General features: G+C 34.1%; 1 long non-coding RNA gene across 1 annotated transcript; it reads left to right on the top strand.

Annotated features, from left to right (window-relative positions):
- The first annotated feature begins 4,567 nt into the window (after positions 1–4,567).
- LOC138328879 (uncharacterized) lies at positions 4,568–13,553 on the top strand. The gene is made up of 3 exons (XR_011209369.1): positions 4,568–4,681; positions 6,920–7,024; positions 12,806–13,553. It is a non-coding gene; the product is annotated as an uncharacterized lncRNA (long non-coding RNA).
- The last annotated feature ends 4,451 nt before the right edge of the window (positions 13,554–18,004 follow it).

Below are 18,004 nucleotides of genomic sequence, written 5' to 3'. Positions count from 1 at the left end.
AATTCCATAGTTACTTCAGTTAGTACATGTGTGTACGGTCACTCATTTCACCTAAATATGATTCTTGGAGCATCTAAGCGGTACCAAAAGGAGGGGAAAAAAAATAACAATAGGTTAACAGATCATATACAGGTTTCCAGAAAATAAACATTACAGGAAGCCTATCCGAAACAGTATCATCAGCGTTACCACCGTTAGCATTCAAAATAGGCCTACACTCACGCAAACACTTGTCTATCATCCGTACAATAAAATAAAAGTCATGACTATGAAGAATTTAGTCTATATTCGTATTCGTAGACCTATACATACATGACAAACATTCAGTAGCTCAACGGTCCATACCATCAATAGACTATATCACAGTAACTTTCCTCGGTTGAAAATCAAATATGGCGGTTCGCTCCCACTTCGGACCGCATCACTACCCTGACAACGATACCGTACCGGTAGTCGTTCCCGCCTCGGTTATCTCAATTTTTATTCGAAATGGACATTATTGATATATTATCAAATTGAAAAAAAAAACATATTTTAAAAATAATTGAAAGGTGTCATTGTTATATTTCAAACGAAACTGCAGCTATAACATTCAACAATCGGAACTATATCTTCGTCATCCTGACTACCGTAGTTACCCAACTTAGCAACCATCACCGTTTTAAATTTGACGTAAAAGCAGACTTATTTATGTAAATATATAGATTGAACAGTGTTTTGATTGCGTTAAAAGGTGGTATGAACGCAATGGGATACAGACATATTCTACATGTAGCGCTAACGCGCTACATTGAATATGTCTGTATCCCATTGCGTTCATACCACCTTTAACGCAATCAAAACACTGTTCAATCTCTATATAGACGCATGTCAAAGTGACATTCTTTTGTACAGCATTTTGAATTTAGCATTAAACCTAGATAAATCGAGAGAGACAGACACAACCCTAGCCAGTAACCAGCTATTACTATATTCGAATATCCACATCCACGAGAACACGATGTTCCAACCAAACAAAATAAAGCTAGCATGATCTTGATGTAAAGGTGGTGTTCAAGCTTATGTTAAAAATCTCATAGAAACTGCCCACAGTCCAATTTTCTTGAAACTTTGCATATCAAAAGTACTACTAGTTATCCCTTTAAAATCATATTACTTTTTCCGTTTGTGATTTTCAAAAGGCCTAAAGGGCCTGAAATCTTCGCATTCATTTTTGTTAAAACTACCTGCACAAACATAGCCTTTTTTAATCAATTGACAACGCTTTGAATGAATTTGCGTATTTGCTGGAAAGGAAAATCGACAAGCCTCGGGTTAGAAAGAAGCTATTTTCTCTCACGGGTTAGAGATTTCTCTGTCCGGGACCAATCATTGAGGTACTATTAATCTTCGCAATAGTGAAAAAGAAACATTCCGCGTTATTTTGCAGTTTTGATAACCAGAATTCCGAGTGATGTATCGTCGAGTGTAAATATTGCATGTATGTATAAAGGTATGTAGAAAATACACGTACACCACTATCTTGGAGCTTAATGCATCAAAATACAGTCACAACTTGTCAATAGCGACTATATCTCGGTAATAAAGTCCATCTGGTTGATGGGACCAACTTGTCTCAGGATCCCAACTGAGCTAAGTAATTGCAGCCACTTTTTTGCCCCTGTGGAAGACGAACCACTTGGTCTAATAACAAAATTTCTCTTAGCTGTCTAATGGTAGACAGATTTATGCCTCTTATGTAATTGCTAAAATACGCAAAAAAATGTGAAATCGGTTAGCCTACACCCCCCCTCCCCTTTACCCCCATGATGTTTCACCCCCGAATGGCTTGGAAACGGATAAAAAATAAAATCACACTTAGAAGATATAAAATGGTTTAAGATCAACAATTAACGATCATTTAGAAAGATTTTATTTGTGGTGCGACAACAGACAGACAACCGCTATTTACTGACTTAGTGAAATGGGTGTAGAACGTTAGCTGGATTTAGATAAACGAGTTTTGCATTTAAGCTGTTAACAAAATAGGATGTTGAAGTTAAATTATTTTGTTTTACATCACATCAACATTCCGGTAAGTAGCCTAGAAAAACGTTTTTTTAATCTCATTTATCATTTCTACTAAAGATTCCTTCCGCCTATTCCCCACACCTCCAAATAGATGCGTTATCTGTGAAATTTTAGTTGTCTCCCTTTTTCCCTTCCAAAAAGTTTCAGCTGTGTTTAGCTAGTTGTTTCCTTTCCTTCTTAAAATATGTACCGACTATAGTGTTTATTTTCAGTTTTCTCCAGGTATGACCGCTTGGTTACTCTATGAACGCCGGTGATTTCTTCAAACACCTGAGATCGTTGAGATACGCCAATACTTCAACGAATCGATGTACATTTGTAAATCAAAGCAAATACAACGCAGCAGAAACAGAAAAATTAGAATGAAATCAAATGAATTTGATGAATTCAGTACTGCCACAAATAATAATATAATTCAAAATTATTTTTATTAGTTTCAAGTTATGTTGATTTTATGACATTTGATACACCATGTGGAAAAAAAATCCTAATAGTGAATATCTGACCAATCCATTATAAAATCATCAACATGTTGGGGAGATGTACCATTCCCTAGAAAACAGATACTGTATGTCCTGGAAAATTAAGCTTAATTGATGGCTTTGTGTATCTATCAGCAATCTAATGTCTGGTGGCTGGGTGACCGACTTTGATATCAATCTAATAATATTCAAATGATCATAGAATATAAGACTCTTTCATGTGTGGATATGAAGGATAGGGATATTCTACCCGAGGGTCACAAAATGTGGTAAAACACGAGGCTTTCAAACCTCGACGTTTTATTGCAATTTTACAACTATAACATCCCGCCATTTTGAAATAACGAAATCTACGACTGGAAGTCAATTTTCCATACATGAAAAATCACGTGATATTTTCAACACAAATTTCGTTGTTTGCATCTTTTATAGTAAAACCAGTCATATTTGTGAAAAAAAAAATGTTTAAATTTTTGACGCCGTAACGTCACGAGGCTTTATTGCATGGGTAGCCATGCAATACAGCCTCAGGCGACATGAGTGTACTGCCCTGGACCAGCCAGTATTACACTCGTAGGTATGAAAGAAAATACATAAAAAAATTATACAGTGTATGTATAAGTTTTGTTTGACATTCTTCTTAATTAAACTCCTACATAAAATAATTTCACAATAAAGAAAGCATTTAAGTCTTATATTCATTAACAATGAGTTTTTGTCCTACACTCTTGACTCTTATGTTGCACACTTATGTAGGTAAAACCATGTACACATGAGGGAAGCCTTATCAATAATAATTTGAAAACATTATTTTACTGTACACAGAAAAATACTCTAATTAGTTTACTTTATAGTGGAGTCACCATCCATGTGTATAGATTTTATGTTTATACACATGTACAGCCAGTCAGGGAGTAGGTGTGTGTATATTCTACACATAGACTGTGAATTCCACCAATCAGAAGGCAGTTTTCCCATGACTGCATACACAGTAATGCAGCAAAAGAAATGCCACCATTTGATTGGCCCAAAGGAATATTATTCAATGAATAGGGAATTAATTTATGAAAGGAAATTTATGAATGAAATGGTTCAAGAGATCAACACTAGATGGCATTGTACAAATGTAGGTCCTACATATATAGTATACCAGATAACAATAATACAAACGCTAATCGCGTTGTATTAAAAATGTTTCGTTACTGTTAATCACATTGGGGGTTTGCTTAATACATATTTTAATAATACATTCAAATAAAGTAAGTCACATAATAATACAAATGTAATATATATCAATGCACATTTCACATACAAACACTAATGAACTCTTCTCTATACTGCATCAGACAATATGCGATGTATAGAATATATATCATCAATACATTCAAGATGGTTCTTACGATACTTATAGAAACAAAGAGCAGACGTAGTGATTTTAATATAATGTTAACATTTAAATGTCAATGCATGTTTACAAAACATAAATAATAATTTAAATAGTTCATAGATATACTTGAAAGGAATAATAATCGTAATAACCATGTGAAATAGCAAATTTATATCAAGTATGAACCTTTGTTGAGGTGCATTATGGTGGTATATCGCATTCACAAAGGAATGATTGACTCGATGTTTCGAAAAATAGAAACATCGAGTCAATAGTCAATATACTATATATTGAATGTCACATGACCATGTATTAGCCAATGAAAATAGAGGAATGTGAAAGCTTTATAGAGCCTGTCTATAGGATATATATAAAAATAAATATACTACTAGTGTTACAATATATGACTGTTATTCTGTTTTGTTGTCTCTATATAACATGTATCGATAATTACCTGCTGCTCATTGATTTGTTCAACGAAAAATAATAAAAACAGATTTCTTGTTAATTCAAACAACTCACAATCGATTACGTATACGATACTCAGAGACCTTCGTACTTTTTCGTTTTACTGCATATATGTTTGGATAATAGTGACTGGCGCAGTGTTATGTATCCACCTGACACATGACTGTAGATTGGTATTACATATAGTGTGACATAGGGATATATTCTTAATTCTAATACAGGATTGCATGACCTCAGTTGCATGTTGGTCATCACATCTTCATATGAAAACCACGTAAGTTTCTTTGGTTATATTATTTCTTTTATATAATTTTATTCCATGGACCATTTTAAGCCAGTTATTATCCACCAAAAATAATTGTCATTTTAATAGTAAAATTGAAATACCTTTGGGAGTAGATGTAGAAATTATCTTTTCTAAAATTTCCATTTTCCCTAATAACGAATAAACAAAATGGAGTACATGTACTAGTACTATGATTTTGTGTCAATGATATAACAGACGCCGTGTGATACAGCGTTGTTAGGCATGCGTTTTATTGTTAACGTTGTCATAACATGTGCTGATTCGACAAGCCTAGCACAAGACGTACTTGGCTTTATATTAGATGTAATTTGATATCAAATTCAAGTACTAGTTTGTAAAGTCCAGGCACTGTTGAAGGTGTGACCAGAGACAGGTACTTAATATCGATTCTTGTACAAATATCTAGTTATTTATATAGCCAAGCAACCGAATATATAATATAAATAGTCTAGCTATGTACATACGTGTGTATGGTCATACTGTTTACTTTGTGAAAAACAATATGAGAATATATATTACGCTGTGAACGGCTGCATGGTCAATCGTACTAATGGATGGTTTAAGGCCATAAAATGAATTTAAACGTATTGGATAAAAACTTTCGCAAAATAATGATTTTTTTTATTTCAATGATAAAAAACGGGATGTTTACGAATGAACACGAAACTTCTTATAATAACGTAAGGATTTTGTGGGCTTGGCGTCTAATTTCAGTTACGTATACCGCTTCACTTAATAACACATGTTCAAAACAGTGTACTGATTGTCACGATTGTTTGAAAACATGTTTGTTTATTGTTCATTTGTTTATTTTTTTCGTATCATAAATAAAGAATAATTTTTCATTCTTGTATTGATATAAACCTTTTGTTTGATTGCTTGTTAGTTTTTTATGTGAATACTATAATGGCAAGGGTTGGATTGTAAGTCGTTTTATCTCTTGAACTTGGTGACGGTAATACCTGGGCAAGGTAAAATAGTCCGAAGTCAAAAATACAGAGAAAAATAAACTGAACTATTTTGATATATACCAAAATGTGCGTAGATTTGATATACAGCAAATTCGACATAACGATGTACATATATGGGGCAATAGGACGCAATTAGTTTGTCTGCAATCGGTGCTATTTGTGTGTCCGTCTGCCTGTTATTGATAAATATGGCAATAGTCATACATTATTGTGAATGATAAGGTAAGTACTTGTGTGATACTGTATAAATCTACATGTCGAAATACACATGCATATGTCATTACGGTCACCTGGGTCTTATCCTTTCATCATCGCTTGCGACACCTGATAATTTAGGTGACGAATGTACCTTACCAGTTTGTTCCTCTCACCAAACAAGCACGTCTCTTTTCCCTAACCTTATTCTGTCTTCCCATATTGAAACTGCCATTGTGTGAAAGTTTGGATTGGTGCGACATAATTTTCAGTACCTAGCCATAAGGGCAGATAACTCTGTAATACACAATGATGGAATGATCATGACTTTAAAGACATGTATTTGTGTTTCAAGTCAAACATAAAAAGATATGACATTTTGAATCAATATCTGAAATATGATGTCAGATTTAAAAAGGGGACAACCAGCTAAATAAAAAAGACCTTCGAAATTGCCCTTTTGTAAAGAAAATTAAGCCCAGGATAGAATTTTGACCCGGCCACTGATTAGATGGTGAAATATGAATTTCAAAATTAAAATTGTTTTCTGACAGATCATTATTCCTACATAAAAATTTATACTTTTTTTTTTTTCAAAATAACTACCCCGGTCGGAGTTTGATCTGAAGGACTGAAACTTTTTTTTCTAACTAGTGTTATATAATAAACTAGACTTAAATTATAGACCACAGTAGCTAAATAATATCCAGTTGTTTTAATAATACATTACAAAACTTTAACAAATTGTATCACTGTGACTATGTAACATTCTTTAGTCGGTTGGGCTCTAAAAGATGTTTGCACTTTTTCAAACCAAAACTCTTTAAAATTACATCATAATCCATATAATACAGCTCCAGTCCTAACATTCTTTAGTCGGTTGGGCTCTAAAAGATGTTTGCACTTTTTCCAACCAAAACTCTTTAAAATTACATCATAATCCAATATAATACAGCTCCAGTCCTAAAGGTGTTACCATTACCAAGACTAGTCAGTAGACTATATTGCGTATTTGATAAAGACTCTTCTCTCTGAACAGATGACTGTCTTATGATGGCCTGGCTAGCGCAGCAGTCTCCAGTTGAACCGTATCTGTCTTCAATGATCCTATTAATAGTTATTTTACCCGGGACTCTTTCACAAAGTAAGTATGATCTGCTGTGTATTTTGGTGAAGCTTCATGCATCTCACGCATCACTAAATATGGTGAATTACGGTTGTATTCCCATGCTATCTGGAATCGCTGTCCGCTCTATTTTGTCTGTTAGTCTCGCCGTCAAGTAGACGCTTCTTATGTTAAGCTATATGTAAGTTAAGCGTTCAAGGGCATATGATTGTTGTAAATAGAGGGCGCTAATGTCGTTGCCCGGCAGTATATAAAGCCGCGGTTTCAGTGAGAGTTTTATTGGGGTTTTTTAGTTGGAGTGAAAACACCTAATAGGTTAATACAAGGTCAATATATAGATGTGCCTGAACAAGGCTTGCCTATATGCGTCAGTTGTTAATAACTTAGATTTGAGATTTTCAGATAACGGTAGAGTTGAGATTGGAGATTGACGTGCCTGAACAAGGCTTTCCTCCTCCGCATTAAATACTCTGGAGAGTAAGTTGAAAACTGAGCCTTGGGATCGCTCGTTGAATGATTACGTTTATACAAATCATTGAGAGTATGGGTAATTATTCTGTGCGTATCATGGCATCGTGTCACCATATCATGGCATCGTGTCACCATGTTATAGCATGATGTCACCGTGTTATTGCATCACGTCCCCATGTTATAGCATCGTGTCACTATATCATTGCATCATGTCACCATGTTATAGCATCGTGTCACCGCGTTATAGCATCGTGTCACCATATTATAGCATGATGTCACCGTGTTATTGCATCATGTCACGATGTTATAGCATCGTGTCACCATATTATAGCATGATGTCACCATTTTATTGCATCGTGTCATCATGTTATAGCATCGTGTCACCATATTATTGCATCGTGTCACCAAGTTATAGCATCTTATCACCGCTTTATTGCATCGTGTCGCCAAGTTATTAAGACGTTTTCTATTAAGACTACTCGGAATGCATTTGGACTTTACCTTACAGTAAAGCACAAAGACGATCCAGATCACCTGCTAGGCCCAATCGGAACACCTCGCCTATTTTTTGACAAACTGTTTTGAGATCCGCAGGACAACGGCCAAATTACCAACTACCTGTAGGACTACATGTATACATGTATCACAGGGGGTTACCTCCCTGGTAAAACAAAAACCCTTATTCTTGTCCATTTCATAGCTCTACATTTTTTCTACATGTGCATTGTAGATCTACATGTAAGTAAAGTTATACTATCTAAATTTGTGTTTTAGAAGGTGTGTATGTGTATTTATCTAAAGCAACACGAATGCTTGAACAAGAATCATCAGAAGATTTTTTTTTAGCTGTGATTTTTTTCAGAGAAATTCATCCAACGATAACCTTTTAAGAATGGAATATATAACTTAACACATTTTTTGAAGATTGTGTATACTGTAATGTCATTGTACCCCAGTTTGTGCGTTATTAAACCGTTAATTTTTTACCGAAATATCAGTGTAATTTTTATGATGATCGTCCGATATTGGAACCCTTAAGGCCGGATACACCGGTAAGTTTTTGTTTATATATCTAATTTGGCTTCAGTCCGTGATTTTGGTTGCGCGGCATCATCAGTTCAATCAATATATCATAGGAAATGTATTCTGCAGAAAATAATTTATAAATACAATGTATATATATATATAAATATATACAATTAAGGAAACATTATCGTAAATATTACAAACGCCTCTTCTAATTATAGGTGAGGGTAGGTACCAGTTAGGTGACTTACCGGACTGATAGATTGAATTTTTATTGATTTAATTGGCTTATAGATATAATAATATGCATTTTTATTGGTCAAACTTTCACTCAAAAATTCTATCTTTGAAGAACTTTCCTTTGTCTGTGGGCAGTTCACAGAGAGAAGAGTGAAGATATAAGATTCATGTTATTAAACGTTCACTTTCAACAAAATTGTTGATGTCATTAAAACCAAGGACGTATATTTATAAATCCTTGTTAAAACATACGGTCCATTATCGCTGTCTAAAATACCTATAAGTACAGTATCGCATTCCTAGAATTTAAAGAATGATAGAGACGCTACAATGTAATTAGTTACCACTTAATGCTTAGGTTTGTGTGACTAAAAAGACATGTAACTAAACCGGTCACTGTGTACAAATACAAAAACTTGAGCGGGACGTGTGGCAGAACGGACTTGTAAAAAAGAAAGAAACAAACAAAAACTTAAAACATCCCTCAAGCAAAAAGGTTATTTTATGTGTTAAAGACGCACAAGGTCAATTGCATTTTTAAAAGGATTTTACAAATATACCTTTCTTATTTTGCAAGAACAGTCACAGTGGCGTAGGAAGATGAAACGTAATGGGGGAAGGTAGGGAAATGCCCTCAATATTTTGTAACCCCCCAAGCGCCCCGCACCCACATGGATACTTTATAATTTTTTTCATATATCATTACATATAATCCTTGTCCACATCTATAGACAGTAGCGTCGCTAACAGAAAATTAATGAATACACAAAGTAGCGTGCGAGCGCCAAAGTCTCGAGATTTTGAATGTTTGGGGGTCTGGGGGTATCCCCCGGAGAAAATATTAAGATTCATAATGACTGAGATGAGTTTTAAGATGTATTTTGATGATTTTGGAGCGCTGAAGGCGCGAGATTTTGTTGTATGGAAGGTCGAGGGGTCTCCGAAAAAATATTACGATTCAGAATGGCTGAGATGAAGATTTTGTTGTTTGTGGGGTCCAGGGTGTCCTTCGGGAAAAAAATATTACGATTTAGAATGACTGAGTTTTACAATGTATTTTGTTGATTTAAAAGCGTTCCTAACACGGTAATTTTTCGATTTAAAGTACCTGCATTTAGAAATTATAATTGTGAATGTCGTCATACCATTATGCAACCCTGCTCGATCTGAACATGTACATGTATACCAAATTCACACCATCGGCACATTGTTGTGTATCTCAAAAAAATAATAATGAATTAATTGTCTCGCCAAAACATATAAACAAACGAATCTTTTAAGAAACATTTTTTATAACACTATAATCTCTTGATGGACATTTTAGTCTAGTTTGTGTATATCTAGTTATCATTATTACAAGGTTTGAACATTACATGCTTGAAAGTTTTGGGAAACACGCCGATCAGCGGAAATTTTTCTAAAAATGAAGTACGAAAAATGTGCAGGATGACACTTTTTTTCTCTCAATGTGCATTCAATGTGCATTTTTTAGATCATCACATTTGGCGTAAATGGGGGGACATGTTTGCAATGTCGCCCCCGCCTCCTACGCCCCTGAGTGTTAATGACTGTATCTGTACAGATTGAAGAACTAAAATGCCGCGGTACCACAAGAAATTTGAAGACAACAACTATCGGACATCAGTTTCATAATAGAGATACGCAATTAAAAAAAAAACACTTTATATTTGACCCATATTATAGTTTCCACATTTTCTCTATCTACTGACTGCAAGGAAGGATTTTTTAGAGAGACGTGCGAAATTTTGGCCTAGCTTGTTCACTTGATACCTTCGAATCAGCCAAAATGTGATAAATATATTTATTCTTATAATTATTACTACAGAAGCAATAAAAATCAATTCTAGACATAAAGATAAATTAAGTATTTTAAGACAATTATATGAAAAAAAGAAAGATGAAAAACACGATAACCATTAATTGATCGTTTTACTTTCTATTGTTTTATTTACATGTACATGTACTTTCATACCACAATACTTTGAACTATTCAACGTACATTGTAAACAGTTGAAATATTAATAAACAACAAAGCCGTAATATGTTTCATGGATTTTAATAGAAACAGAACCGTTGTGTATAATCTTTTCACTGGGACCTTTTAAACTAAGCACTTCTGTTTGACTGTACACCGCCAAAAATAGAGCGACTGTATTATTAAAAAAGTCATTTGAAAATTGTCATTTTGTAGCTGTAGATCTAACCATAGATCTAATCATACCTACCAAACGTCCTCCCGCCAAACAACACTGAAGATAATTTCCGGCTAGCAGATGGTGATCGGGATCGTCTTTTCGCTTGACTGTGGCGTAAAATCCAAATGCATTCCGAGTAGTATTAATAGAAAACGTCTTAATAACTTGGCGACACGATGCTATGACATGGTGACACGATGCAATAATACGGTGACATAATGCTATAACATGACGACACGATGCAATAACTCTGTGACACGATGCTATAACATGTCGACACGATGCAATAACTCTGTGACACGATGCTATAACATGGTGACACGATGCTATAACATGGTGACATGATGCTATGATATGGGGACACGATGCTATGACATGGTGACACGATGCAATAATATAGTGACACGATGCTATAACATGGGGACGTGATGCAATAAAACGGCGACATCATGCTATTATATGGTGACACGATGCCATGATATGGTGACACGATGCTATAACATGGTGACACGATGCAATAACACGGTGACATCATGCTATAACATGGTGTCACGATGCTATAACATGGTGACACGATGCTATGATATGGTGACACGATGTTATAACATGGTGACACGATATTATAACATGGTGACACGATGTTATAACATGGTGACACGATGCTATGATATGGTGACACGATGTTATAACATGGTGACACGATGTTATAACATGGTGACACGATGCTATGACATGTTGACACGATGCTATAACATGGTGACACGATGCTATAACATGGTGACGTGATGCAATAAAACATCTAGTCTTAAGGCAGCTATGGCGTTCCAAGTACTCGGTAAACGTGAGTGCTCGGTAGCAGAGAATACTCAGCGATTTTGAGTACTCGGTAGCTCGGTAGTATTAGGCCTTAGGGAAAGGTTCTTATAGATAATATAACATTAATTTTATCGTAATCTTGTTATATATATGTGCGAGTAGGGATCGATTATTGAATCACCCAAGGTAGGGGAGACAACTCGCATAGGCTTAAATATCACTCGGTATTTGTTGCTAATCATTTATGCTGTTTGTATATTTTGAAGTTGTGTTATCGTGATCAGTCAGAGGCACTGAGTAATCATAGGATTGATATTGTTGATTATAATATTTAGGGATAGATAGAATCACAGCTAAGTCGGCTGTGTAATATCTGTACATATTTGCACTGAGTAATTTGATAGGAACAGTACGTAATGTAGACACTGTATAGATCATCGGTTAATTGTGACTGGAACGGACCCGGTATATGTCACATAATTTTAGTGTTGAAATAAGTTACATGTATATCAGCTATGTGTGTCTATAATTGAAGGACTAAGCTACATGTAGTTCTGATAACAGCTCAAAGGTATCTAGTAGATGTTTGTACATGTATTAAACAACTCTTGTTCTTCTATTGAAATCTTTATATTACGATCTCATTACACTAATATTTCTTATTATATTATCTCCGATGTGCGACAAAGCCTCGCATTCAGCACCCATTACAGAGCTTTAAATAAAAGTATATAGTATGAACGCATATCGCCACGGTGATGCCTACAGTACGCCGTGCATGTGTTAGTAGATATGATGTGCAGTATTTGTGACTGAAAGAGAGTTACTGCTTTTGTGGAAATAGAGAAATATTTTGATCCATTCTGCTGTAGAAAGGAAACGGTTCAATTCATATTTGGTTTGTAACATTCTTCAACAAAGATGAAATACCTTTGTTTAAGTCTTATGTCTGAACCGAAGTAGCTGAGCTCTTGTAGGCGATGTAGCACATATGATGATATATTATAGGTGTTCAATGCTTCTCTTTCAGATCCGCCAGATGTAACTACATGTATTGCCCAAACTGCATTCGGTGGACAGATATCAACGACCATCACTCTCGGCTGTAGGGGATTTCAGAAAAGATGGCGTGACGTCACAGAAAGTTTACATCCGGGTCCTCAAAGGTACAAACACAGTGTGGCGACTGATAAAAACAATAACAGATACGTACATCCCTGCTTCATAATCGATACTTTGTCAAAAGTTTACGCTTTCATACTTGCAAATTCTGATTTTGAAATGGTTTCTTATTGTTTCACAGGTTACGGATGTTAACATTTTTATATTTTCATTTGTTTTATTGCTAAATTTTAGTGTCGAAGCCACCTATCGAAGCGCTGCCGGGCCATCACACGTAGGCCTACCCGGTTTTGTTAATACGTATAAATTCAGGTTGTGAAAAGGTGTTTATGAAAAGATGATCTATTTCAATTTATAATGTTTCTGTTATACATGAAAAACTGTTCACAATACGATATGATATAAACAAAACGTGCACCTGACCAGACCACGGCCGCTCGTGTACACAGGGACTTGTAACGTAGGTTGTGAGAAAGTCTGCTGTGTATACATGTGTACGATATACTATATAAAAGGACAAGGGAACCAACGGCTCGCTTGGAAGAGGTACACCTGCCTCTACAAAAGTCGCCCGTGTTCCGTCAAACATTGATAAATATGTACATATTCAATACCAATATATTCTTAAATAAATTTTCGACATGGAAAACACAACTTTAAACACGAAATAATATATTAACATACCTTTATTTCACTATAAACGTGGAAAATGCACCTATCACTTAAAGTGTACACGGAATGGAAAATGATATTTAGATATGTTATTCTGTTTGATCTCCTGACAAGAATGTTGAAAACCGCATCAAAATCGGCCGCTCACGCTGATTTGGGAAATAACTGGATGTGACGTCACGAGGACAAGTTCGGCAGTGAGGTGTTTGGTAGTGGGGTTATAGCACAAAGGTGGACATATATGTATTCCTAAAATGGGGTTACGAGAATTTTACAGTATATAGTTATGGTGACGATTTAATTATGTATAATATAAGAAATATTGCAACTGAAATCATGCTTAATACATAGTAGATTAGCGGAAATTATAAGTTATTCATGCTTCTGGTATAAGCCAGGTGTACCTTGTGTAAAAACTTTAAGTAGAGATCTTATCTCTGTTTTAACAGCTTACTAAATTATTAAACCTGAGGAATATTCAATTTTCATAATGTCATATATAAACAGAGACCAAGGACGTATATGACTTATATAAATCCTTGCAGAGACGAATTCGAAAAATGATGGTCATATAATTATCCATTTGAATATGTTTCTGTATGAATAAAATTCACTAGGCCTATGGATTTCAAGAATCAGCATAACGAAAAGAAAAGGTGTTAAATGTATTTCATAGTTCAATACACGTAGATATCATAGACATAAATTGGGAGGGGGAGTAAATAAAAAAAAACACTTGAGAAATTGAATTTAAAATACATAATTCATTTATAGCTGTAACGAGTCTATCTTCCTTGTACATGTATGAGAACATGTGTTATTTTAACAATATTCAACAGTACATTTATTGGTCATATGGATTATCATTATTAGTATTATATAATGATCGATATTGACCAAAATTCACAAAAAATTGGATATCCAAAATCTAGCAACTACCAGAAATATCAAAATTCTGACATTGTGCATCATATTTGCATTGTTCTTTCTCGACATGCCATTTGTAAATAATTTTGTAGTTTCTGTTATAAAAATACATATAACTAGAGACATATATACCAGACAAATGTATACATTGGTCATTCTGAAATATACAATTATGTACATATCTAGAGATTTATACACTTGTTATATGTTATGTTCGAACGGTATATTTAACTGTAAACCAAGGATTTATAAGTGTAAACAAATATGACATTATACAACAATTAAATGATGGTCCATCACTAACTTACCTGTGATCTTCAACGAAGCGTGACAGGTCACTAAACACCTTTCTTACGTAATCTGGTTATTAGCCCCCTCATTAGTCTCGGTTGACCACTGTTAGTTACTGCAGTATACAGGTAAAGAGATAAACGCAGCACGGCATTGGCTATTCGGAAGTACAGTTCTGATTTTGTTCTGTACTTGATATCTGCAACTTGGATTAGACATAGACATCTTCAGTCTTTTTTTCGTCTGACTCGTACATGATTTATTTTTTCAATTAAAGACACTAATAAATGAACTTGAGCGAAATATCAACAAGTCGTCGGATGTATTGTATTATATGAAAGCTGAATGTATTTCGTCAAAAAAGGGATCGATTTCAGATATAACACAATTAGTAGATGTATTTACATATATGCAAAAAAAATTCTGTTTAGAATCATAACTTAATTCGTATGGGTATACGTAGGTTATATGAAAAAGTCAGAAATTTGTAAAGCGGGTTTGACCACTACAACGACCAGAGTCGGGTTTTGGATAACATAGTCAAGAATCCTTTACATACTATTCAAGTATATGTGGTTCCAAATACCGTAGATTTATAACGTACGTGGATTATTATACACATTATATTGTGTGTAATAGACCATTTGCATTTCTCAGTGATGTAAGCGGCATATTTTGTAATGACGTAAGGAACACCTGACAAAAACGGCACTTCCTGTCTATTACCCGACACATTTGTTACCGATGTCAACACGACGAAACGCGTTGTTTTTGGTGTAAATATCGGTCGTGACAACTCATGATAAGATAATAAGTGCTTGAATAAGGTATTTTTATACTATTTTCTTATTTCTGAAACAGTCACAGATGAAATATAAGGGTAACTCGTCGCTTCAATGCAATGTTATATTACACCCTATGATCATCCATTTGTCAGCTGTTTGTACGGAACGCAGATTGAAAAATGTTTAAAAAAAAATCCTTCAATTTTCCATATGAATTATGAAACCTGATTATACTGACAGTTTATACATGAAAGATTATTGAGAAATAATTTGTGGACCAATGTGTCTGTAGTTACCGCCATTGAAATAAAAATAATAAATTCATTGATCAAAAGTACATGTACAACACGTACACTTATAGGCCCCCCTACATTTTACGAGAGGCAATGTAACATGTATAAATATGCACATTAAAATTATACATAATGTACATGTCCGGTATATTTAATACCTATTTAAACACCAGAAACATTAAGTACATGTTTTGACAACACAGTCAATTTAAATATGATGAACATTTCTTTGCAAATAGAAACAGATTGCTAATGCACTAGGTCTACTTTAGTCAGTATAAGTAAAGTGTACTAAGTTTGCTCTGGTGAGTTACACATGAGTTTCACATTAAGGGAGTACTCTGTAGAATGAGAGGGAGTATTTCTTCAGCAGATATTTAAAGAAATCTACTTGTCTTCCCTTCATTTTATGAAACATTAAATATTTATACATGTACCATGTATATAGAATGTATGTTACATGTAAATATACATGAATCTTATTTGGTTTACTTGGGACAATTATGATGACACTTCAAATGTTTTTAAGAAGAGATATCAGTCTTCTGGTTGTCTATTTGATGATCCATTCAAATGTTTCTTGTGAGCAGCAATGAAAAAGAAAACCACAATTATACAAATTGGAGAGGATAAAGCTTTTTCTTGACAGCCATAGGCCAATGTCTAATATCTATGAGCCAATAACATTTATTGAATTTGAAATACTGATGGATTTTATTTGAGACTAAATATTCAGATTTTATTAACAAACCAAATAATATATACTGTATATTCAGTTTTTCTCCATGTAAATCTGTAAACAAACATAAGGCAAAATACATGTAATGATCAATCCTTCCTTTTTGGATTTTGATAAGAAAGCAATAGAGTATGATCAAAGCTTTAATATGCTAACATTGAAACAAACAGTCATTCTAGTTACATTCAGGCTTTTCATTTATTTAATATTTTGTGCAATTTCATACTCTCTTTTCAAAGATTTGAAGATTTAACAGAGATTAAGAATAAGATGTCAGAACTTGACTTTTGATATCATGCAGCTGTTTGATAAAATAGTTAACACTAAATCTTAAGATTGCAAAGCAGTCAACCTATAACAAAATTTATTTGTGAATAACATATTTATTAAATGAGGTAAAAAAGATAGAATTTAACTCTAATATTTAACAGTGCAATAAAACAAGAACAACTCCAGACTTTTTTTGTATAATACACATGTTTACATGTATATACTTTACATTAAATCAGATCTTCACCTGTATTAGGTTTGAATGTCTTGTTACCATGTTCACATCTGAAGAAACACAAATGCATCATCACTATTCCCTTTTTATTGTAATTAAATGATTGTACGTTTTTGAATGGTCCAGGTCACGAGATCAGTGAACCTTAAACTGAGGTGTTAGAATGTATTAATTTTCAGCCTCTTACTAGCCATATATATATCCCCTTCTACTACAGAACAATGACATATTTCATAACATGGGAGACTGCATCCTTGATTACTCCAGAGGTTATTTTCACTGTCATTATATCCACTAGAAACTGTGTTGAACATCTTAAAGCTGAATGGAAAATTATGACAAGAAATTTAAATGATATTTCCATTAATCTCAAAATATAATTTTGCATCTACATGTAGAGAATAGTTGAAGAAACTCTTGTGTTTGCAGGCCAGACTGTGAGTGCTTTTTGTCCTGCAGTGCTGCACTGTGCAAAATTGAAAACTTGTGAGCAAATAAAATTATTAGAATTTCTTATGTGTGTTAAATCTATTTATTAATAATTTATTCTCAAGAAGAGAATAAAGGTTATGGCAGTAATTTTACCATTATAAAAACACCACTATCAATGGTTGCATGTTGCTCTCAAAAGCATGTGTGCCACTTCATAGAAATCTGATTTAATATGAAATATATTTTGTAACACCATATTTTTAATCTAAGTTTACAAAACTAAATGATCCTGCAGAGGTGTATCCTCAATACTCCAGGGGTTACTATCTACTGACATTATATCCACCCTTGGGCTATGGCATAGCAAAAATGAAGGCAACAGAAGACACATGTAATTTGATCCTTTGATAATCTTGTACATCAAAATAATCTAATAATGGTACTCTGTGGTTGACTGTGGCTT

This window comes from Argopecten irradians, chromosome 8 (assembly GCF_041381155.1).
Source record: "Argopecten irradians isolate NY chromosome 8, Ai_NY, whole genome shotgun sequence".
In the NCBI taxonomy this organism is placed as follows: domain Eukaryota; kingdom Metazoa; phylum Mollusca; class Bivalvia; order Pectinida; family Pectinidae; genus Argopecten; species Argopecten irradians.
Note: the sequence above shows the minus strand (reverse complement) of the source record. Positions and strands in the feature narration are given on the sequence as shown.